The sequence below is a fragment of the Caretta caretta genome, chromosome 2 (genome assembly GCF_965140235.1).
Source record: "Caretta caretta isolate rCarCar2 chromosome 2, rCarCar1.hap1, whole genome shotgun sequence".
Taxonomy (NCBI): Eukaryota; Metazoa; Chordata; order Testudines; family Cheloniidae; genus Caretta; species Caretta caretta.
In genome coordinates, this window is record NC_134207.1 from 225,695,584 (window position 1) to 225,722,026 (window position 26,443).

Here is a 26,443-nt window from a genome sequence, read left to right on the forward strand (position 1 = left end):
CCTACTCAGTTTTAATTCAGCCTGGAAAAGACACATGCAGAGTGGAAGATGACTGGCCACTTCAAGATGTCATCGGTCCAAGAACATTCAGGTCCTGTGGGGATTAGGAACTTTGCTATGAATTTTTTTCTCAGACCTGAATGCCTCAGAGCATGTGTGGCCATCTGAGATTCCGTGGCTCCTTGAGGATCTTGGTAAGATCTCACTCTTGGGTGTGGACAGACTTGAACGAGATCTGACACTCTCAAAATTGACTTCTGCCCTAAATGGTTGTGCTCCATGGAAGGCACCTGGTATTGATGAGTTGCCTGTTGAGTTTTACAAAGCCCTTTGGTCCCTTCTGGGGCCTGACTTACACTCCTGAAAAACCTAGAGCATCAGTGAGAAGATATTGCCACTCAGTTCTCGTCAAGTGGTTATTTTTGCCTAAGAAGGGAGACCTTGAAGAGGTGACAAATTGGTGACTTGTGGCCCTGCTTTGCTCAGACTAAAAACTTCTATGAAAGGCCTTTGCAAATAGATGAAAACTGAGAGAACTCTCATCAGACCTAATGCATCCCTAACAGATCCATTTTTGATAACATTTTCCTATCATGGGATGTAATTTCAACCTTAAAATGTTTGAATTGCGTTTTGGGTTGATTTCCCTTGATTGTGACAAGGCTTTTGATCGTGTAGATCATGGCTTTATGTTTTGTGCCCTTTGTGCTTAAGGTGAATGGTGTTTTGAGCAGCTCCCTTTCAGCCTGTAGGGGCATCAGACAGGGTTGTTCCCTTTTTGGGTTATTATATGCTTTTTCTATCAAGCCTCAGTTATGCACATTGCAAAAGTGCCTTTCTGGCCTTTCCCTCTTCCAGCTTGAACTCTGGTGAAAGTAGTCACATATGTTTACGATATGACTGTGTTTATTACTCATGCTTGTAATGTCCAAATTTTGACTGGATGTCAGCGTTCTTTTGAGAAGGCTTCCTCAGCTTGCATAAACTGGAGGAAGAATGACACCCTCCTGCTATGGCCTTGGATGATTTCCTGCCCCCTCCACCTTTGCCAAGGGGCTACTGTGGAGCTGAACTGACTTTAAGATAATGGGCATTATGCTGGGACCAGATGGTATTTTGGATTGGATTTGGGAGGGAGTTACGGAAAAATTGGAGGGGAGGTTGCAAAGGTGGAAGGGATGTTTGCCTCGACACTCATTCCAAGGGCAGATGTTAGTCATTACAAGCAAAATGGCCTCTGTGTTGTGGTATAAGTTCACAGGTTTGGATCCCTCTGCGCAGGTTTTTAGAAAACGTTCGTTTGGCCATCGTTGGCTAAGGCAGTGTGTGCTTCCCTAGATTAAAACTTAATCGAAACAGCATATTTTGGCAACTTTTTATTTTGTCAAAAATGTTCTGACCATCTCTGCTTCTGGGCGCTGATGTCTGTGAAAGTATGTTGCATCTGTTTAGCATTCTTTGCTTGAAGTAGGACCTACCCAAGATGATGGCTGCAGAAAACGGGAAGAACTTTAGTAGACCCCTCTGGAGAATTATTATTATTTTAAGGAACATGTTGAGGCCCATCTGTACAGGGCATAAATGCTTGCAGATTGCTCAGAAAACAAATGAACCAATACCCAAAGCAGCAGTTACAACCATTAAGTTAAACCTTACATAGAATCCTCTCAAAGCTTGCATGAATTGGTGATGAAAGAAAGTATGAGCTTGGAGTTCAATTGTTGTAAAATTGGAATAATACAGTGGTAAATCGGGCAAATTGTCTTAATAGAGCTAGGAAAAATTCAGTGTTTGTTTTGAATAATTTTGCACAAGAATTGTCACTTCCATTTCATGAGAGTTTGCAACACATCAAAGTTTGATGTCTCAGTTTGATACAATAGTAATTTTCACATTACATGCAAAACTATATTTTGGACATATTTTTAATATAAATACCATCTCTAAAAATGAGCCCATTTTTGCTCAGATATTTTTGCTAGGAAACAGCCTATTGCCACTTAAAAATAGGTCACTTTTTTTTTTTTTTTAAAGTGAAGCATACCATGAATAGGTCTATTATGTTCATAACAAAATGATAAAAAACAAAAAAACCCCAACATCCCTCCAACCAAGCAATTAACATCATATTAGGTCTAGATAGGTCGAATTTCAACTGTATTTATTGTTGTATTTTTGTTTGCCCTACATAGATAGTGTCACCTTTAAAAAAAAATAACCTCTTCTGTGCACTATTATCATGCTACAGAATTCAGCAGAGTATTCTGGAACATGAAATTAAAAGTAGAATAAATATATGTTCAAAATTTACTTCACTAATGCCACAATTTTAAAATGAAGCATGTACTTACATCCTATTGGTTTCAAATGCTTGTCTAAGCATGTGTTTTTAAGTGGTTTGCTGAATTGGAATGTGCTTAATTATGTGCTTAAAACTAAGTGTGTGCTTACCTGCTTGGCTGAATCAGGGTTTAAAGACTCTTCAACTTATCATCTACAGAGTGCTTTTTGCTGTAGTTCCATTCCTTAAAATATAATTGTTTTCAATTTGTATAGCTCGTAAAGAAATTGTTTATAGATGGCGTTTGATTCCAGTTGAGATCCATCATATTTTTGCTTCTAGAGAGGGGCTCTGTTGGAGGGGTTCAGAGAAAGGGGAACGTATTTGCACACGTGGTGATTATTAAAAAGATTCATCTTACGTCAAAACGCCAGCTTCCCAGGGATCCCCTGACCTGCTTACATAATGCTCCAGTAAAGGATCCACATTTTAAAGAGAATGACAAATTAATATCTTTTTTATGGTTAGCAGCTAGACTCAGGATTGCACATTCTTGGAAATGTGGGACCCCTCCTGCTCTGGAATTGTAGTATAGTAAAATATGCACTGTCCTTGTAATGGAAAAGTCTCCACAACAAGTATGTACACAAGAGAAGCACCAAAAACAGGATAAGTATTTAGAAATTTGGCCATCCTTCCTAGCATACTCCCCAGCCAGAATCTTTAGTCATGTTCTTTCAATATTAACTTGATCCTAAGTAGGTAATGTACAGTGAAGTATATTAATGATTTATTGTAATGTTGCCTTAACAAAAAGTTTTTAAAAAATGTTCACAAGCACTATCCTTCTCATTTATCTGCAAAGAAATTTGTACTGTGTGGTAGTTCTACAGAGCAAGCACCAAGGAGAGAAGAGAGATTCTGCTACCCTTTATTCAATATCATGTTACAAGAAAACAGTTACAGCTGACAAACCATTACATCTTTCATAATACAGACAAATTACAAATTGTAACAAATGTCACATTTATTTTACTGTACTGTTTACTATGCTGCTGTTCTGAAGTATGTGTGTGTATTTATATATATATACACACACACATAGACACACACATATATAATTACATTAACATTGTTTTCACGTACCAAACCCCTGTTAAAAAGAATGCCTCTTACTGAATCATACAAAAAGCCCAACTGAAGTTGGTGAGTGGGTATTTTGTATGCAGCACTGTCAAAATGCAATTTTGGGGTGGGATTTTTTAGTGCATCCTCTTATTTTTGCTTATGTGAAAAAAATGCAAGGCAGTAACATACAGTTATGTCCACCTTTATGTTGGTAGGGGAGATTATTGTTATAGGTGGCAAAACCACATATTTCTATTTATATGGGATGTCAGTAGTTTGCCCCCAAGTATGTACAGCCTAAACATCATTTTATATAAACAAAGGTTACAAAACCAATAATATTCACAGAGGAGTATTTTGTATAGAAGCATAACGTAGAGCACTGAGAACACATTTCGTCATGTGTGCACTTACAAAGAACACACTGAGGTGTATTTCTCCCACCGATCAGTGGGGAATTGATTATTGTAACGTCCTTGAGCATTAGTGGGAGTTCCCAGTGTAAAGTTCTCCCTCACACCAAGGGCAAGAATAGACCCCAATGTCTGCAGCATTGCAAATAAGCGTTTTCATGTGCTGCATGAACAGATTTGCTATCCTAAACCACGCTTTTCTGAAACCCACCCACCACACAATCCAGGATACTATGCAGTGATGTAATGTTGATACTATCATAGTGCTAAGGGGTCCTGACTAGTGCTGTGCACTGCCCTACTGGGTATGGTTCATGTAGGACAGATGAACTGAACCCAGCAGGATTGAAGATCAAAGCCAGCTGGAGATGGTAACATATATGGTTAAGTTCTATGAACCTGAACTTTGAAGAAATCCTCCCTTCCACAGATCAGCCCCTCACCACCTCTCCTTTCCCCTCCACCTACTATTAATATTTTTATGGAGCTACGACATGCCTTTGAACTTTTACTGGCCCACTGCCACGCCCCTGGATTTTCAGGGATGTCAGGCAGCTGCCCCCCTTCCCTCAGGAAAAGCAACCACCTCCCCTCAACATCAGAAAGAATCTTCAAAGGACCAGCAAGGCGAAATTATTCCACTGGTAGAAGGGAAATTATTCCACTGTTGCTGCCAGCCATGGTATTATTGACTAGGAGGGCAGGTAGCGTCCCATAGCTTCACAAACTATTGTGCTCGAGGGAGTAATGGCCATTCCTACCCATACTAAGCAGCTAACCCAGTGCTTGGGAGTGTGAAGTGCTACCTAACGTGATGCAGCGGCTGATAGCAGGATTCTTTCCTGGCTCCTGCTTGTCTCTTCAAGAGCCAATTTGCCTCCTCTTGCTTCCCTGAGACCCTTCTAGCTTTGGGGCCTGTGCAGTGCACCCTGGAAAGTATTTAGAGGGAGAATGGCCAGCCAGTACTTCTTAGGGGAGCAGGGGAGGAAACACCCAGTTTCAGGATGCTGCAGCAGGATTGTTTCGTCTTCCAAAGAGAGATCCAACGTTTAGTTGGGGTTCCTAATGGATGGGTATTGGAGGGTGACAACTTGCTAAGTACGGGCTGCTCTGGAAGGAGAGGGAGGGGGAGCAGAGCTGTACAGTCACCACCACCCAGGGCGAGGGAGCTTTTTGACACCCGGCCTGATGTTTGCAGCTGCACAAGAACTCAGAGCCCTATCTGCTGTTGAGTGGGTTGGAGGAGCCGTGTGAACCTTTTCGAAGTCTTACTCCCAACCCCACCAGCTGTCTGAATGCAAGCTATCCGTCCATGAAGACAAACGCTCACATTTCAGAACTTCCTCAAGAGAATAATAAATCTGCTCATGAGCTCAGGCCACAGTGTTCACACTTGGGTGTTTGAAGTTAGGTGTGTAAATAAGTGACCTGATTTTCAGGAATACCGAGTTCCCAAAATTCCACTGGGGGTTCAGAGGTGTGCTCAGCCCCTTTGAAATTTGAGTCACTTTCTATTTAGACACCTAAATCTAAATTCACATACCCAACTTCAGGCACTCAAATTTGAACATTTTGGCCATAACCATTAATGATTTCAATGGTTGTTTAAAAGTGGGAGAGAAGAGAGTGATATACACTTGATTTAAGCAAATGCTATGCTTGATTTACCATGGATAAGTAAGGTGCTAGACTTGTATCCTTCCGAAGGGAACAGTTTGGGGAATTACTCTCTATATCAAACCACCAGATGTTTCATGGAGAAGCATAATTGCTCACCTCCCTATTTAAGCTGACAAAGTAAAAGATATAGGACTAAGGAACTACCCTTATTTTCCTAATTGAAAGCTTTATTACGTTTTCAAAAATTACTTCAGATTTTTGAAGTAAAGCCTTTCTTAAAAAATAGCTAATTTCAAACATCAAATTGTATATGATTTAAGTAGCAAAGATAATGTACAAAAGATTTTTCTCTAAAAAATAAAATTAAACATGTAACTCAAAGCAAATGACATATAAGGCAATTTTAGTTTGTGATGAGTTTGAAAAGTTCAGTGGGCTTGCTGCTTATTTTTTCCACCTCCTGTCCTTGTAAGTACCGGAATGAATTTGTAGTAAGTTTTAAAATAGGATTGTGATTTAAGTAGCTTTCATGTAGTTTTTACAAGTTTCTAAACGACAGAGATGTCACAGGGGGCATATGGTTTTAATGACTGTGCAACTATTGGGTATATTTTCACATCTTAACTGTGTTTGAAAGTACAGAACAATGTTCACCGTAGTTCATAAAAGGAAACCTCTACTGGTAGCTTTTGGACAATCCAGGGTTTGCCTTGTTGGGTGTTCTTTCCTAGTTCCCAACAGAAACACTGCTGAGTTTAATAAAGGGGCAGTAACCCAACTCTTTCCCCCTTTCCCTCCAAACAAAACACTAAATGCGAAACCAATGTGGTTTTTGGCAGTTGATGCATCCAGGAAGCAGAGGAACTTTACGTTTTCAATAAAATAGTCTAACAAGCCCTTCTGTTTAAGCACCGTTATAACTCAACAGCAGGATTTGCCCCATTCCCAGTCTCTCTGAATTCAAAGTTTCATACATTAGGGCAATCATATTCCACAAGTTCCCCTCAAGCCCTGCCTCCCCAATCCAGGGGAGCTGGGGTCTCCTTTTTTAAAAATGACATGACTGCACTGTTTGCCAAGTTTGCATTCGAGTGATTCAGTCAAAAAAGAACTTAAATACACAGTAGCTGGTGGCGTCCTCCAATCGGATTAAAATGTCTAAGGAAAGTAAGTGAAAGTGCTTTGGTGTGGAACAGCAAACATTTTAGATCGGGGTGACTTTTCATTTTGCTTTCTAAGAAGCAAAACAACAAAGGTAGTTTTAGTGGCTCCTTCAGCAAATACAGTTTCTGTACCCTAGCATCTGTCCTAAAGTAAACTCAATTCTGTCTTATGCTCTTTTTGTTTTCTTTTTCAGAAAATATTCCAGAAATTAAATAGGGTGTGAAAAAAGTAAGTAAAGATGGAGCCAAGACATATAAAACGTATTTAAAAATCTATATTAGCGAAGGGTAAGGAATTCATCACTGTATCTGTTAGTATAGTATGTCCTGTCATTTTTTCTTCACTGCAGGCCTATTTTGTAAAGTGGCATGCTATGCAGCCTACGCAGAATAACCAAATGCTGAGTTTCTAAATAAACATGCAATTATTTCCAGGTTTAAAAAAAATGGATGTGAACATTCTGAACAGGTAAAAATCCACTCTAGGAATAATGGCAAGACACTGTACTTGTCCGTCAATCTGAGGACTTGGGCTTGTCTAGCTAGAAATAGCCTCCCTACTGGTTGAAAAATATGTCCAACTCTCAAAGAAAACACACACTTTTATGCCACTATTGGGTTTTATGCACAGACATTACTGAACAAGCGTGAACACCCAATGTGTTGTCTTAACGTATTTAAGACCTTGCTGGTGAAAGCATAAAAATCTTTACAAAGAGGCTGTGCTGCAGTGGAAAATCAAACAAAATCAAATGCAAAAGGCTGAAAAGAGTACATCCCATGTACCAGTAAGCAAAAGCTAAATCTTCACATAGTTCTCTGAAATCACAAGGTATCCAAATGCGTGCAAGGTTTTAAGTAAATTGCAGGGAAAAACTGGGTCTTGCCAGCTTCAGTTTTCTTTTGAATGAAATCCACCAGAGAGAGAAAAAGGAGACAGGGCCACGGTTCCTTCAAATCATTGGTCCTCTCATTAGGTTTTGTTTCCCTCCTGTAGAGTGGTGAGCGTAATCCTGTAAGGAAAAAATAGAAATTATAAGCAGTCTTATGACTTGCATCATTTTATGATTTCTGAACATAAAAAATATGTTTGCCCAAAGCCAGCCCTCATTACTTTATTACTCCCACTCTGACCAAAATACTACAAACACAAAACATATTTAGATGAGGTGTCTCAACAAAGCAGCAAACCTAAAGCAGTGATCCCCAAACTTTTTCTGTTGCACCCCACCTTACCCGTAATGGAATCAGCCACGCCCCCATGGGAATCACGGTCAGAACCAGGCCATGGCCTTACTCAAAGTCCGGGAAGCGGTCGGAAGTGGAGTCTTATCTGGGGCCAGTACCCGGGGTTGGGAGCAGAGCTGTGGCTGGGGCCAGAGACCGAGCAGAGCTGGGAGCAGAACGGTGCTGGGTAGTGCTCCCTCCCTGCCCCCCGTAGGGGCTGGCCCAGGCCCCACCGCACGTGCCCCCCCCGAATGTTCCTTTGCGTTCCCCAGGGGGGCGCGCCCCGCAGTTTGAGGACCACTGCCCTAAAGCCAGCATTTTCCAATTGGGTGCCTAAACTGAGATGCCCAAGTCCTTATTAAGGGATCTACATAAAAGTGGCCTACTCTTCAGAGGGGCCATGAGCACCACCACATTCAATTGGGAGTGTATACACAGGTATAGGTGGTACCAGACAGCTGTCTCTGTAGGAGATGCTCAAACCCTAGGCAGGTAAAGAGGAACTTGCTGCTTATTGGTGTAGCATTTGGAGTTTATAAGCTATGTCTGCTCCCTTCCCTTGCTGCTTCTCCTGTACTGCACCCAGCAGTTGCCCTAAGGACCATTCTCCTCTCCTAACCAAGAACTGCGCAGCTGAGGCTGATCTGCCTGATAAACAGATTCCCTCAGACTTTGCCCAAAAACGGAGTTCACTTATACGTAGGTATATATAGCAAATAGCTCTGTAAACTCCACCTGGTAATGATAAACACCCAGGAACACAAAACACTCATTTTTATTCTGGCGCTTTTCTAGCATATGTATGTTGTAATCATTTCCCTAGTTTTATCTTTGAATCATGCCAATGATTTCCATTTTATCAAACTCACTCCCAATTACTGATTCTGAAAAGATGGCTTGTGATCATTCTGCTTATTTGGGGCCAGCCAAACAGATTGAGGACCCGGAGGGCATGATCCTGAAGTATTAAAATAAAAATCCCATTGACTGTAATAGGAGCTATAACTGAGTAAGGGCTGTAAGAATCAGATCCACTGGAAGGATTTAAGTTTTGTCACTAGCACTTTTAACCTTCAAAAATCTCCAAATGGATTTCTGTACAAGCCCTTTGCTGATGAAGATCAGGAATTCTGTAATTACTAAAGACAGGTTCGAAATACAGATATAATTTTTAAAACAACTGGTTTTTCCAAAAGATGAGATTTGAACTATGGGCACTTGTTACACTTTTAAGTGCAATTGCAAGGATAGATTGACAATATACAAGAAAATAGCACTTAAAAAGGCAGTTACGTAAAAATATTTATCAGACTTAGAGCTGTGTTGGAATTAGCACCTCCTAAAACTCCACAAATCAAACGGTAGGCGCCACAGACTCCAGTCTATAAGGACCTCATTTCAACACCAGGAAACGATGAAACAACTGCCTGAAAAACTAATGCAAACTGCAGCTTCAAGCATAAGACTTTAATTGCTTTTTTCATCAGAAGTAGCTTAAACAATTTCCACCTTTTGCAATTTCTCTCTCTCCACCCATGCCAGGCTCATTACCACAGTCCCTGAGTGCTCCTCTCCCTCCCCATTAAAACTACACAGCACCTGAGCTGGATCAACAAGAACACATTATGAGTGGTGTGTGGCAGTCAGTGTCTTATGGCCTCTTGGCTTTTGTTCGACCATCTCTGGAGTCCTATGTGGGTTGTTTTCCAATTGCCTTTGTGGTTCATTTTGGACACCTACCAACACTTTACTCCAGGCATCCACATGAAAATCCCACTCTTTTGTTGGCTGCTGGTTACGGTTGATGACTCAGTAACTCTTGTTTTAAAAAACATATTGAAGATGACTTCTCTAGCTGACACTTATGTAAGTTTAGCCAAAAAAAGAAGCGCAATATTTTGGGGGTTCAAAATTTCACTAGTGCTCAATGGTGACATTTTGTTGATAATATTCCCCAAATTCCAAGTTTTCATAAACTAACACTGCTTAGTGGAGACCCCCACCATCCTCTAAGGAAACAACTTATAAACAGGAAGATATATAGATCAGTGGGGATAGATGGGTCTCTGCCACCTTGGGTTTATATGCTGCACCCCTAACTTTGGTCTGGTTGCCCTGCTGATCCCGGTGCTGCTTAAAAAATGTCATTGCAGGCAGAGAACAGCTGGCCATACTATAGGGGTAAGCATATAATGCTGGAGTCCCGGGACTTGGTATAACAAGCAAAGCAGACTTCATCCAATATGAATGGCAAAATGATTGGGACATAAGACAAGACCCTGTCCAGATGCTTGCTTTTCAAAGTAACCAGATCTGGGATATCAAAGCTTGAGTCTCTGGCATTTGTAACAGAAGAACAGAGAAAGAAGTTTCCACTAAGGGCACAAACTGCTCTTTGCCACAGTGAACAAACAAAAACTTTCCCAGTGACACTAAAGATTTCCAGTTGCAAAACACCTAAATTCTCCAAGCTTTGGCTCTCCATGTAAAACTGATCAGACACAGACAACTGTCGAATGAAGGGCCAAGATCTGTGAGATCGGGGCCAGCTCTAGGTTTTTTGCCGACCCTAGCTCTGAGAGCGCAACTGCCCAAGCAAAAATAAATAAATAAAATGCCGCCCCTAGAATTGTGCCACCTCAAGCACGTGCTTGCTTTGCTGGTGCCCAGAGCTGGTCCTGAATGAGATGCTACAAGCCCTCTGTGCCATGCCACGCACTCTTCATTCCCTGGTGACATTAATGGAAGTTGAGGGTGCTCAGTAGCTCACAAACAGATGTTCAGGAGTTCACAGAAACAGGCCAGCCGTTGTGGAGAACACAAGAAACAGGGGTCACCCAATGGAATTAATAGGCGGCAGGTTTAAAACAAACGTAAGAAAGTAATTCTTCACACAACGCACAGTCACCCCGTGGAACTTGTTGCCAGCTGATGTTGTGAAGGCCAAAAGTTCAGAAAAGAATTAGATAAGCTCAGGGAGGATAGGTCCATCAAAGGCTATTAGTCAAGATGGTCAGGGATGCAGCCCCATGCTCTGGGTGTCCCTAAGCGTCTGACTGCCAGAAGCTGGGAAAGAGCGACAGGGAATGGATCACTCGATGACTACCTGTTCTGTTCATTCCCTCTGAAGCATCTGGCACCAGCCACTGTCGGAAGACAGGATTCTGAGCTACATGGACCATTGGTCTGACCCAGTAGGGCCATTCTTATGCTCTTATGCTAGCACAAATGATTTATGACACTAAACAGCAGAAGCTGCCAATTTACGTGCTGGGAAACACTGACAGCATCATTTTGGTTACAAGATGGAATAAGGACCGACAGTGGTGATTAACATGTGGAGTAATGTTCAAAGCTTTCTATAGAGGCTCCTTTGTTTTTCTGCTGTGGCACTGAATAAGAACCCTCCGAACTGTTACAGTGCAGTTCTCCCATCCCCAGCGCTGACTGCTTCGGAGACACCTTTCCTTTGGCTTTCAGGTTGGGATGCAGTCATTCCGAAAGGGTTACTGAAGAGCAATGTGGTCCACTCTGCCCCCACCCTTCAAGCACGAAACATCGAAGACCCAAGGCTGTTTCTGAACCAGGATTCTCCACACAATACCACAGCACAATTCCCAAGCTCCTTAGCAATTCTGCTTTTGCATGTAAAAAAAGAGATCCATTTTAGAAAAATTCTCACTAAAACTGCTTATTTTTTTTCTGATCATACAAGTCAAAGTTTTGCTTGGTGACTTTGCAGATCGTGTGTATGGCCCCTGGTCACAGCTTTGCTTATAAAAGCATAAGCTGTAAAATGGAATATTTACAATTTATGATTTCCCAAGAGCAAACAAGGGCTCTTTCAGATCTCCTTAAAATACCTTCTGACATGAAACAGACTGCCTTAAAAATGAACTTTTATTTTTGCACTGCAGGATGAGGCAGTTTAGATTTTCATAACATCTCTATTAAAAATAATAAAAGATTATAAGCCAGTTAATGATGCATCTGAAATATTTAATGATGCAAATCAAGCCATGTAATTCTATGTAATTGTAACTGTATGAAATTCTGTGCTGCATACACCCTGTTTTGTCATACAATTTATTAATCCAGCTTAAAAATAAGCAATGAATAACTGTATAATATTGCAGCTGTTGATGTAATAGCAACACTATTAAACGATACAAAAGCTTTGTATTTTAAATATTAATTCTAAGTTTCAAGGCCTGGGGCAAGGGTGGGATGACTAAGAGGCCAACACTTCCTGAAGATTTTGTTTTTTTTAATTTATAAAAGAGTTCTTCCCTTTAAAAATATTTATCTCTGGTTCCCTTACAGCCTACTTTTGGCAGCCTCAGCATCCTTCTCAAGGTGCTATTAATTAGGGAGCAAATTATAAAATGGGGTAGAGCTGTGCTCATGCAGAGTCCTTAACATGCAAAGCACACTCCGGGTACAGTTCTATTTACACGGCTGACTGTTGGCACACTTTAGACAGTTTATTCCTATGAAATACGGTTGTAAACACAAATGCAACTGGATAACCAGGGGAATACTGCATTTCCTGGAAGGTGAAATATACTGGCAATTTAAGACCATCAACAGTGGTCCCCTCCTCATATTAATATACCCAGCTATTACTCCAACAAATTGTATAATATTAACAGATAATACATTTCTTTCTTGCTTATTTTTTATTCATCTCTGTACGAGTGAAGCAATTAAAACAAATATATTATCGATAAAATTTGTATTCCGGTAATATCTCCCTACAGCTCTTTGCTATAAATGTTAATTAATTGGATCACCAATACCCATAATGCAGCTTTATTCTGACCCGCATGCCCTATGAACTAGATTTTTTGGGGATTCAGTTTTCTTAAAGCCAACTGTCAGCATCATGTGATGGAAGAGATGAAAAATGAAAATGAGCATTCCTGCTGTGCAGGTGAGCGGCCTGTGGGAGACAGCTCTGCCGGGCAGGATTTTTACACGTACCAGACGACACAGGCCAATTGATGAGATCATCGTATACCTGCCACCAACTAGGCTCAAGAGACTAATTAGAGAGAGTACTGCCTGCACAGGCACCCCATTGACACCTAATTTGCTCAGCCAAAGCCTTTGGGGAGAATGTATTATCTCTGCAGCTGCACTTCATGCATTTCTGATTGGAGGCATAAGCAAGAAGTACTTCATCACTCTCTTGAGCAAACTGAATGTATAAGCCCTTAAGTGCTGAATACAAGCAAACAGAGAAATTAAATCAGGACAGCCTCTTACAAATGCTTCACCCCCCGCAAACATACATACATTATTTTAGCTCTGTCTATATGCACACATGTATATACATAGCATGTATAAGTACGTGTATGCATAAAGGTATGTAAAACATACATATTTAAACATTATATAAATACATATTTTAAAAAATACAATTTTTATATATTACAAGGTACTTTGTTTCTCAAATCGATTTGCACTGCGGCAAGTTTTAAAAAGAATTATTGTCGTATTTTATAAAAAAATTATTTGCAGTATTGTTAGCTTACGCCTTCTATTTCTCCACAGGCCAGGATCAGTACAGACAGCCGCCTGTTAGGTTTCTTTACATATCTTCAGTGGCATTAGCTCAGAGGTGAAATAAGTGATTATTTCAGTACCGATTGTAGCTCATTTGTAGGCTTCTCTTCCATAGGCTAAACCATACAGCTGGTTTGTTGAGGAATACAATTCACTGAGGCTAAGTATATGGCTACTCAAAACTGGTTTCTCCTGGGCTTTAGTTTTATCCAGTTACTCCATGCTCCTGCAATGCACTGGTGAGCCAAGTCTTAAGGCCAGGATTAAAAATTTATTTTAAAATAGATTTTTTGATTCTAGAAATAAACTATGATTTTTCCAAACTGGCAATGTTTGCAGGAACTATTTTACAGCAGACTTTATTGTGCAATTCTCTAGCTCACACACCCCATAATTCAAACAAAAAATGGTAGTCTCTCACCACCTCTCAGCTAGATCTATTAGAACCGTGCAGAAATGAGGTCTCTTATTTCCAAGACCTTGTCTATACACAAACTTGCACCAGTTTAAATCTGTGTCTTGAATTTAACTAAATTGGTGCCAGCTCCTGTGTGGACACTCTCAAGCTGGTTTAAGAGTGTCTATGTAGAATTTTGCACCAGTGTAACTAAATTGATTTTAAAAGAGATTTTAGCTAAATTGGTGCAAGTTGTGTGTATAGGCAAGGTGTAAGCCCTAACTTAACCAGCTATATTAGGGCAGTGACTCTCAGCCTTTTTCATAAAATGGACCACACCTTAATACAGACGGTATCTCCTCCCATTCTGTCACACAGGCCACATCCCTTCCAGATCAATTTATATTTATTTGTAGCTGTCTTTAATTGTAGCTTATCAAGCTGGAAACAAACTGAGGAGCTAGCTCTACGTGATCAGCCAGTGTGATACAGAAGATTTACTCATATGCTATGAAATATCATCAGAACCATGCTCGTCAAATAAGTAAAATGTTTTCTGAGGCATTTTATTTACTCTTCTATATGTGTCTTACTTCTTTACTGTGTTCATTTGCTAATTCACGAGTCTCTCTGATTTCAGTCCCAAATAGAAAAATATTGCTGCATATTCTAAACCACGTCCAAAAACCCTAAGTTAGGAATATTAATAAAAATGTAGGCAGTGTCTGTTTTTCATAGTTCCTGATCCTGCAGAGAACTTTGCCTGGGATACTTCCTGCTCCCACACAACATCCCTCATTCAAGCACCTGAATGGAGATCACTGCTGGATCGAGATTTGGTTCTGTTTACAATTAAAAGACCGAGTAAATGAATTGCCAGGTATGAAGAAGTAAACTCAACCAGAAAAAAATAAGAGTACTAACATGGAAATAAATAGGAGTATTCAAATATCAATGCATTTAAGAAAATAGCAGATAGCCACCAATAGGGTTGTCACCTTTCTAATCCCAAAAAAGTGAACACCCTTGCCCCACCTCTTCCCCGAGGCCCTGTGCCCTGCTTACTCCATCCCCCCTCCCACCATTGCTAGCTCTCCCCCACCCTCACTCCCTTTCTCCCTTTCACTGGGTCGGGGGTTGGTGTGCTGGAGGGGGTTCGAGGTGAGGGCTCCGGCTGGGTGGTGCTTACCTCAGGCAGCTCCAAGAAGCGGCCGGCATGTCTGGCTCCTAGGCGGAGGGGCCGGGGGACTCTGCGCATTGCCAGTACCCGCAAGTGCCAACCCCACAGCTCCCATTGGCTGTGGTTTCTGGCCAATGGGAGCTGTGGAACCAGCGCTCGGGGCGGCATGCAGAGCCCCCATGGCCACCCCTGCGCCTAGGACCTGGACATGGCGGCTGCTTCCAGGAGCCGTGCGGAACTAGGGCTGGCCGGGAGCCAGCCTTAGCCCCGCTGCACTGCCGACCAGACTTTTAGCGGCCCGGTCTACAGTGCTGACCGGAGCTGCCAGGGTCCCTTTTCAACTGGATGTTCCAGTTGAAAATCAGATGCCTGGCAACCCTAGCCACCAAGGATAATGGGCCTATTAGTATGCTGCAGTGGACAGGGCACTAGATTGGGACTCAAAAGACCTGGTTCTGTTCTTGACTCTGCCACTGAATAGATGCATGATCTTGGGCAAGTCACTTCACTTCTGTGCATGTCTGTTTTGTTTGGTTAGATTATAAACTCAATGGGGTAAGAACTGCCTCTTACTGTGTGGTATACAGTACCTAACACAATGAAGTCCTGATGTTTATTTGTGACCTCCAGGTGCTCGCATTATATAACAATAATAATGAGGCAAAAATCCTGGATCTGAACAGCAGCAAACTCTGAAGTATGTGTTTGAAATCCTAACCCAGATCTGACTATGAATTTTGAACCTGTCATTATAATAGTCCCAATCAAAGCCCTAGATATTCTTTAACTTTAGATTGTCAGAAATCTGAATCCAGATGTTGTAGCTTGGATGCTGTACAATACCTATTATAATGGAGGTTTGATACCTAACTGGGACATCTAGGTGCTATAGTAATATAAATAATCTCTTAGAACAACAAATTTAGGGAATTTTTGCACTCAATACTCAATTACAGAATACCTTGTACACAGATCTCTCAAAACTCTTGCACATTTGTTACTGGACAAAACAAAAATGAATTAGCATTTTATTCACTATTTTTGTTTTCACTAATATTTGGTAACATACTTTGTAGTTTATCTTTTAACCTTTGGGTGGCTGTGGTAACTTCCAAGCTAGTTGTTTCTGTGAGTCTTTCAGCAAAAATTCTCTACTACCCCAAACTGGCCACAGCTGTATTTTTTTTTTTCTTTCCTTGAGTAGAGAACAAAGCCCACAAAGCCTTTTTCAATTACCATTTGAATAAGGCTTCACATGAAAAATGGCCAGGAAGGAATCTACTATACCTCTTCCAGTCTTTGAGAATAAAATAGAGTTCTCTGCAAGTGAGCTCTGGGAAAGTTAATACTTCAGACAGAAGTACTACAAAGATAGTAGTCTTAGTGAGTTCAATATAGTTTGCAAGCAGAGTCATATGAACCTTATTTTAAAAAAGAAAGAAGCTTAATAGCTCAGTCACCAAGATTTTGGAACACATCAAGAATACAGAAATATTGGTACCTCTTCTTTCACTAGAATGTGCTTTTCAAACCAGACAATGATGGGCCAAATTCTTACAACTTCTTCCATGCTCCTGTTTGTTTTTCCGGTTTCAGCTCTGACCGTCAGCCCTCAGGCATGACACTTACAATAATTTATTGACTTGTCACCTCCGAGATTGGGCCCAATAAGATCAGTGGGCAAAAACTCACTCACAGACATTTATCCCCACAGTTGTATAGTAAAACTAAGGAACATAACCCGAAGAGCTTGCCACGCTTTTTCTTGTCATCTGCTTGGTGGCAGTCTCCTCAGTACTGCAAACATTAGGTCTCTTACCCTTATGTTTGCAAAGAAAACCTGCCAAAGGGAACCATCTGCATATAAACTGATGCAATGTTGTCTTCCTGCATTTGCGATCAGACAGCCACAACCAGTTGCTCTAGGATGTGTTTGTACATGGTGCCTAACACGGTGGGGCCTGATTTCAGTGGGGGCATCTCTGTATTACTGTAAAACAAATAAATAATAATAAAAGACGTGAGCTGCCCACATTTATATCAACGTGCTATTTAATGCTGATGCCTAATTAGAATGACTTAAAAGCCAAGGTGGATTTAAAAAAAAAAAAAAGAAGCCTTTACTGTTGTTCATGCTAATCAGAAGAGGTTGGATTTAACAGAACACAAACAGGAAAGACCTATGAGGTCAGTGGTGTACTGCCTAAAGTGCTTTGGCTGCTCCTGGGTTGAACCTCTCTCTGGAGGTGTGGAATATATATATATGAGAGAGCAGATGGGAGAATTCCTAGGTGCACTCGATAAGCCAAACAGAATGGTGGGAGGGACTGGAAGCTTTAGCAGGAACCACCAGCCGAGGGAGCTTTAACAGACTCATTCTTCAACTAAAATAATTTCTCATAGCTCACCACTTGCTGCAGGCCTCCATTTTCTGCAAGTCTGACTTCCTGACTCACAAACAACGAATTCTTTTCAGATACGCAGAAATATAGTGAAATCTGTCTTAACTGATTCCTTAGCGGCAAAAATTGGTTGCATAATGGAGAAGGGCTACTAATAAAGGAGGAGCAGAACTGAACTCAAAAGGTTGGAGGATATTTTGGGATGGTCTCTTATGATAGGACATTGCCTAATAAAGACAGCCATTTTGTACATGCTTCAGGAGAGCAGAGAACAAGATGGGACTGAGGGCCTATGCAGTAGATGGACATTTTGTTTTGTTTACAGACTGATTCAGTGGAATGGCTTCTCTCATTTTTCTGACTTATCAACAATTACTCAAGAAGTAGGAGTATAATAGTTGTGTGCTTAAGGGATCAAGAAGCTTCAAGATTAATTTAATTAACAATTCAGAGACTTTCAAAGGACCAGAAAAACGTTTAAGTTCTCTGCAATCTAATTTCTAACTGCAAATGAACAGTGTAAACCACTGATGGGCAACCTGCAGCCCATCAGTGTAATCTGATTGCGGGCCGTGAGACATTTTGTTTACGTTGACCGTCCGCAAGCACGCCCCCCCCCACAGATCCCAGTGGCTGTGGGTTGCCGTTCCCGGCCAATGGGAGCTGTGGGAAGCGGTGGGCTGCAGGGATGTGTTGGCCACCGCTTCCTGCAGCTCCCATTGGCCGGGAACATCGAACTGTGACCACTGGGAGCTGCGGGGGGCCATACCTGTGGACAGTCAATGTCAGCAAAATGTCTCGCAGCCCACAATCAGATTGCTCTGATGGGACTCATGCGGCATGCGGGCCGTAGGTTGCCCATCACTGGTGTAAACCTTACACTGTAAGGCCAAAGGTCAAGGTGAACAGATTGAGTATTCATTCCTCAATCCAAATTTCATGAATGAAACATACTGAATTTCTATAAATGCCTGTCAGCTGACTGATCTCCAGTGTTACACAACATTGGAATTGTGTAAGCGTCTTTGGAAGTACTTACATTTGTGAACACACTCTTTGTCTGCCTCTGAACTGAAACATCACAACTGGCTAACAGTCTCAAAGCTTCATGCAGTAATGTTTGTGGTCATCACACAGATAAAAGACATCAGTACAGAGAAAAAGTTCTGGTTTTCCTATTGATACTCCCCCCCCCACTGCCCTCAAGCATATTTTGTCTATGTGTTCTGTGAAATGAAATGTCTACATAGAGCACTCTGCTAAAACATGACTCCACGTTTATATCTGATTAAAATCCTCTGCAAATTTATATGCAAATTAGTCTGGCCTTTTGGTTCCAGGGAAGTTGCCAGTACAGGCTGCAGTGCTGCCAAGGTTGTACACTGCTAGAGTAAAGGTTTCACAATCTACTGTGTAAAATGCAATATACATTAACTGCATGCTAGATGAGCTGTTAGCATCCACCTCCTTTGAAAAGAAGTTTAGGGGCCACATTATATGAAGCTCCAGTATCTTACAGGTAGTTAAAATACGGCATTTTGCATACACATGATCAATATATTCAATTTTGCTACATGGTTAATCGATGTTCTTAGAGCACATTTAAGACTTCTGGTGCAAAATAATCAAGGGGAGCTTGTGTCTAAATCCAGATGCAATTGGTGAGAAGGAACTACAGGAGGGTCTAAGACAGTGATACTCAGATTGAGAACTGGGAGCCGCAAGTGGCTCGTTAATGTGTCTCCTGCGACTCTTTGCAGCACACATGATGTTAAAACACTGTGTGATTTAATTATTAACGAGTCTAAGTTATTAAACAGTCAGGATGCTTTTATTATGTTATTAACCAATTGCAGAATACTTGGTCAGTCATTCTGCTATGAGTATATATATAAATAGTATATGAAACAATGAACTTACACTCCTGTGGCTCTTTTGAGTAATGTTTATTGCTAATTTGGCAATGAACCACTGAGGTCTGAGTATCACTGGTCTAAGGAATGGTATGGACAATCTTTCTGGCTCATTTAAACAAAATAAACAAGAACTATTCAGGTCTTAAAGATAGCTCCATGAAGTACTGAAAATATTTTAAATAAGCACAATTCAACAGATTCAAATATTATTCATGACAAAAAGTGAGGCCGTACGAGTTTATCTATCATTCTCAGGGTCTTCAAAATACTTTTTCAGTCTCTGGAGCCAGTTTTGGTTCTAGCTACCTTTGTAAATATTTTGATGTGGGGAATGTGTATTTGGGTGGAGGAAAGAGAAAGAAATAAGAGACAGGAAAGCAGAAACCTCAGAAAAATTCATTTTTCATCCGTATTTCTGCTTTTGATACATGTTTTCTCTAGTGTTTCTCTCCAAAAGGGAATACTTTTGAGACCAGGAAGGAATTCTTAATTAATCTGGAATGCTGAGTTATGAGAGCCTTTGTTTTTAGCTGAAGAGAAGGGACATCATTACAGTTGCATCCTGGATAGCAAAAAACTCTTCTGGTTGAAAGCTGCTATTTTTTAAGACCCATCAGGTTATACTACTCTATTTGCTGGTCTGGCTTTTCAGAGACTGAACATCATGCCAAAGTAGTCACATAAATTAAAATAAATCCTATAGAGCAGCATTGGAAATAAATAAGTATATATAAAATTAAATAGAATGTAAACCTCACAAGCTGAATCACAAGGTATATGAGATTAAATGGCAGCTTTAAGTAACAGATATACTTCACATTTTAGAATGTTTCCCAGTACCATTATAGTACATAGGGCTATACTGTGCAGTCCCACAAAGCACACCACACCACAGAAGAGGGACATAGAGATCAGAAAGGCTTGAAGTTGACCTTCTGAAGCTGAGGTTATAGTCTCCCAACCCAGCAGAGACTGAGAATCTACAAGGAAAGGAAGCCTCAGTTCTGCATGGCAGTTTGTCCCCTCCATGCTACCTTTCCCTCCTCACTGTGCTTTCATTAGCTGGGTCCCCACATGGCTGTGTAGTTGTAACACCCGAGGGAAGCAATGCTGCTTCAAGTAGCATGAATGCCCATTTGGGTTTCTGACTGAAATTCTGTGGGATGCTACAAAGAGCAACTGGTTGCCTGTTCTATCCCTCCTGGCGCTGGTCTTTTGTAGAAAGTCACGCGGAACCCTAACACTGTAGAACCGCAGCAGAGGAGCATCTGTAGAGTAGGGGAGGACAATATTGCAGAATGGCAGATCTAATTGCGGACCCCTGATTTGTACTAGTGGAGAGAGAAAAAGCGAGCCTGGAAGTTTCATTTCCTATGAGAAGTAAACATTCTATCTAAGGTAGGAACTCTTTTCATGCCCATGGTCAAATAAGACCAATGATTTTGGGTGCCCAGTTTGAGACACCTTATAGGGGCCTGACTTTCAGAAAATGTGGAGCAGACACTCTCTGAAAACTAAGACTTGTTTTAAAGGTGTCTCAAGCTAAGCACTCAAAACCACTAATTGCTTCTGAAAATCTTGGTCCATATTTGTATCTAGTTCTGTAATACACTCTATATGTTCCTCATGTTGAACAAAAATAATAGATATTAGATCAGGCATTACCTATACCTATGGTTGGTACATAAGAGTCGGAACTATGGTCAAATAGGTAACTGTAACCTTTTCTTTCAGAGGCATTGCATCAGTTTTTCTTGTAACTGCCAAGGAAAAAATAATCTCTCTTTTGAAGCCCTATTATATATTAAATGTAAGGTTTTGCCTGGCTCATTTAAATAGTTTAAATGACACAAGGTTAAGAACAGAAAAGTCTTTCACCAAAGGTGGTTAGTTCTTTTTCAAAGATTTATTATTATTTGAAGCTTACTTTCACTGCATTCCTTTACCTTGGCTATTTCCCAAGTGGGTACCAGTTAATTAAATAGGATTTTGACCATTTAACCTTCCATATAAACTGTATCTTTACCTAGTCTATTTCAATAAATCAAATAAAAAGCAATCGTGGCAAAATACTTATTTTTACAGCTGTGAAAAAAACAAACATGTCTAATAAGGCTATTTGTAAGTACTTAGTAGTCAAAGCTACAGCAAGGAGTCATGGATGATTTTAATTAAAAAAATATGGGTGGGCATATAAATTCATTTATGATGGATTTTCTCAATCAAACTTTTCTAGCATTATTACAGAATAATGCTGTAGTCTCATAATTACTCATTTATTTATGGCAACTACTGTTCAATCCACTTGATTAACTTGCACTTGTTTTATGATTCATATAAAGTGTAGCTGGTCTTTAAAAAAAAACATTGAAAGGGATGAGGATAAAAGACGGGGGAGAGGGAAAAGGAAGGAGAGATAATAAAAACAAAAATAAAACCAGGATAATTTGTTGCGATTTCTATAGACAGACTTTCTGTCTATAGATTTCTGTCTATAGATTCTGTCTTCAGATTTTTAAAGAATGGGGAAATGAGTGCAGAAATCTAGACTTATGTTTACGAACACAGGTAATTGTGCATTTGTGTGCCCTTTTGCACACAATCACCCATTTTGTATCTCCAAGCATAGGCTTGCGACTGGAAATGCAGGCTTTTGTGCGTTTATCTATTGCCCCCTCAAAATATTTGGCCTTTTCTTTAACTTCATCAGGAAATCAAGTCTATTCTGGGTTTGAAGGATTACAGTAACAGTTTCTGTAGCCAAAAGATAAAAAAAATTTAAATGATTAACAATATCTCACCTATGAAGAACACAGAGACAAGTAAAGCCACCTTTTTGTAATTTGCATGTGACAGTGGTTTTTCCTGGTCCTAGAATCTGCAGTGGCAAAGAATTTGCCAATGAAGCAGGGGAACTGATCCAGTCTTTCTTCCACTGCAGGAACTTTACAGTTGAAATATTACAGAAGATGTAATGTTCTGCATATTTTAGAACTAAATCCTGCCAACACCATGGATTGCTGTGTAAATAGTGATACTAACAGATGCACTACAGTAATCCTCAGCTAGAAGGTGAGATCACATCTGTTCTGGGGTGATAATTCTTTGATAGATGGCACCTTCCTATTCTATGACACTCCTCTTAACCTGACATCGATGAGTTGCAATCCCCCCCATAAATCATAGGTTGGTGGAAGAAAGCAAGATAAATGTATCATCTGCAACATAACTCCCTTCCCACTTTGCAGACTGATCTGCACAAAAGTAGTGATGTAGCCTTGTGAGCATGGTCCCCTGAGGACCTACTCACTAGAACCCTGTGCAGGGCTATGTTTTTAATCCCGCTCCCACTCCACCCTGCAATATCCACTTCTACCGTGTTTCTTGCATTTTTATCCCACTCCCACCTGCAAAAACCTTAGCTCCCACAAATCCTGCAAGATGCCCCCATTCTACTAATTCCTCCCTTGCCCCGGCCAAAAAACAGACAGTTAATATATGATATGTATTAACGGAATTCAGACCCAATTTTTACCACTAAAAGAAAAAACAAATCTTGCTTAAACCATGTAAAAACTTATTCTTTAACTCCCACTATAATAGATATCAAATCTCTTTCTATCCCTCACTTAAATTTATGAACTAAAATATCTTAAAAAAAAAAGAGAGAGAAAAACTTGCTTTACATTTCTGAAATTCTATTTATGACAAACTGACAAGAGATTTAGTCTTCTCCCGCAAATTACCATAGTCTCATTTTTTTGCCCACCTAATCCCACCCACAACAAAGTACATTTTACCTTCTCCTGCTATTATGGCAGCAGGACCTGCGGGATCACAGTCCCGCTGCAGGGCTCTACTTTTATTCACCTCTTCATACACTATAAGTGCTGGATTTCGTGGTGCCATGCATGATTGCTCCAGAAATGCTGATTGTCGGTCTTTCCTTGCTACAGTATCTCATGCCTGGTTTGCGGTCTTGTATATAGTGTGATAACAGGAATTAGCGGGAAGAAATAGCTTCTGTTTTTCACATTTCACAGGATTGGGGTGTACGCGCTGAACAATAAGCAACAACAATTTTCCTGCCCCCGTACATCGCCTCCCCACCAAATCAAAGCCCAAAAGTGAACGGTGCCTTGAAAAAAGACTCTTTCAAAATGAAAGACTGAAAAGTAAAACAAACAATTTAAAGGGACATTAACAGCCTAAAAATCCTGCGTGAGAGAACATTTTACCTACTACTGATACAAACACCTCCAACAGTAAAGTTACAGTAGTCCACAGAGATTAGAGAAAAGTGTTTTTTCTCATCTGTGCCTTTTGTGTATGTCAGGACTTTGTATATAGTTATTTTCATTGTTTCCCCTGTTGTGTCTTTCATAGATCAACAGTAACAGGGGAAGAGAAAAAGACTTTTAAAATAGGAAATATTATGGTAAAGCCACTAAAAATGGCAGAGGGACACGGGTAATGTAGTACCCTAAAGAACTTTAACTCATTTTACAAAATTGACTAAAACAGGGTGTGTTTCTTTAGCAAAGGTTTTAACCAAGGGCACCAGAGCTCCTGTTTATGCAGAAATAAAACAGTCACCACAGTCAAGGAAGAGACTGATATTCTACCCTGGGAAATTTCAAAAACATTGACACTCCAGGGACATTTTGGCTAATCTCAAGTAGCTAATTTTTCATTTGACCTTTGTAAAAATCTATCAGTGAGGTTGTTAAACTTGTAATTAAAACACAATGTAGGTTCCACACTATTTATTTTTAAATATAAGCAATTTCTATATGCATTGCTGACCGTGAGAAGACAAAGTGAGGGCCGGCTTTCCCTTCTTCCATTTTGCTGATGCTAGAGGCCCCAGGAAGACAAGAGGATTCTGAAGTTCACAGAGCTGTTCTGACTGTTGACTCTCAACATGCTTCTGGGTTGGGAGTTACAGGTTAACAGTGTAGCTCAGGGAAAAATGGGCAGTCAACAGGTGGACAAGGCAGCATGAGGGGACCACAACCAAGTGAGCAAGTATGATTGAAAGGGGGCACAATGAGGCAGCAATCAGGTGATCAGGAGCAGGAGGAACCAGACAATCTGGGCAGCACAGAAATACTACTGATCACAGCAGAAACTGTTGCAATATGAAAATGAATTCCTACGTTCAAGACTCATATGTCATCACACTAAACTAGCTGAAGCTGCCTATCAGAGGAGGCAACCTTGTAACAACTCAGCAGGACAGTAGTAATTAAGGTGCCACCCACTCTGCTAATCCAATTCAGCCCCTCCTGATTTGCTATTAAATATTAATGAGTGAGGAGTCAAGAGGAGGAAATTCCTGGCAGTCAAACCAGCATGCGAGTGAGGCTCTATGCTTTGCATACATCTTGTGCAAACTAGCTCTAAATGCAATGTCAAGTGACTAATAGTGGTTAAACTAGAAGATCTGGAATTTGCCATGTTTTGAGTCATCCGATCTTTGATCAGGACATGTGGGAGAATGAAACACAGACACAAAGATACATTTTGAAATAGAAAGCTGCAACGTTATTAACTTTTTACTTTACTGGGGGTGAGAAGCTCCCACAAACACACACATACTGCAGAAATTTACTTAGATCCAGTGCAATGTTAAAAATGGACTACATGCCAAATAGCCAATGTTCAGGATTGGCCCTTTTTTATCTTAGCTCCTAGGATTCAGCCTAGCTCTGAAGGGGATTTGTGGGGGGAGGGGAAGAAACAGAGGGAGGAGCCGGGGAAGGGACAAGGGCAGAAGAACTTAGTCTCTTATGCCCTGGTATTCTCAACCTATAACCACTAGATCACACCCCTCTCCAGACTCTGGAAGAACCCATTATTCCTGAGTCACTACCATTAAGTGGATACAGAATTGGTTAAACAACTGCAAACAAAGGGTAACTATTTTGAATTGGAGGGAGGTCTCAACTGCGGTTCCACAGGGACCTGTTCTGGGTCCAGTGTTTAACATCTTTATTAATGATCTGGAATAGAGAGCATACTGATCAAATTTGCAGATGATACAAAGCTAGGGAGGTTTGCCAACACTGTGGAGGATAGAGCTAAAATTCAGCGGGAGCTTGACAAATTGGAGAACTGGGCTATAGACAACAACAACAAAATTCAAAAAAGACAAATGTGAGGTGCTACACATAGGGAAATAAAACCAAATGCACAAATGCAGAATGGGGGATAACTGGTTTGGCAGCAGCACTGCTGAGAAGGATCTGGGAGTTGTGGTGGATCACAATCTCAACATGAGTCAGCAATGCGATGCTGTTGCAAAAAATAGCAAATGCAATTTTATGTTGTATTAGCAGAGGCATAGCATACAAGTCTCGAGATTGACAGTACCTCTCTACTTGGCGCTGGTTAGCCTCAGCTGGAGTACTGTGTCCAATTTTAGTCACCAATGTATAGAAAGGAGGTTGAGAAACTGGAAAGGATCTAGAGACGAGCAACAAAGATAATCAAAGGGATGGAATGCAAGCCATAGGAGCAAAGGCTGAAGGAATTTGGTATGCTTAGACTGGAAAAGAGGAAATGGGGGGATGGGGTGGGGACACATGATAGCGATCTTCTAAAACTTGAAAGGCTGCCATAAAAAAGTTGGAGAAAAGTTGTTCTCTCTTGCCACAGAGGGCAGGCCAAGTGGCAATGGATTCAAACTACTGCATAGCAGATTTAGATTAAATCTCAAGAAAAACGTCCTAACTGTAAGAATAGTAGGACAATGGAACAGACACCTAGGGGTGTTGTGGAAGCTCCTTCACTGGAGGTTTACAAAAGGAGGCTGCACAGCCATCTGTCTTGGATGATTTAGACACAACAAATCCCACATCTTGGCAAGGGTTAGACTACATGTGGATCCTTGTGGGACCTTCTAACCCTATGGTTCTATGACTCCTCTGCTGTCTAGCAAAGAGCTGTGAAACCATTTTCAAAGTGTATCCCCATCTTCCCCTAGTGGCAGGTCCACATAGAAAATAATAGCCTCCTACCGCCACCAGTTACTCAATTAACTCAAGTGGTAGACAGCTGTGCTGTAGATTTATATATCCCAATCCCACTGATGACTAATGTGGTGGTGGTGGTGGTTCATATGGTTCCATACAATTTAATTGTTT

At 40.7% G+C, this 26,443-nt stretch overlaps 1 protein-coding gene across 5 annotated transcripts in view; it reads right to left on the reverse strand.

Moving 5' to 3' along the window:
- Positions 1 to 3,196: 3,196 nt before the first annotated feature.
- Positions 3,197 to 26,443, reverse strand: part of CDK14 (cyclin dependent kinase 14) — a 503,511-nt gene continuing 480,264 nt past the window's right edge. For all 5 annotated transcript variants that reach the window (XM_048838104.2, XM_048838107.2, XM_048838105.2 and 2 more), the window contains one exon: positions 3,197 to 7,618. The gene's annotated coding sequence lies outside the window, so the exon portion shown is untranslated. The remainder of the gene's footprint in view (positions 7,619 to 26,443) is intronic.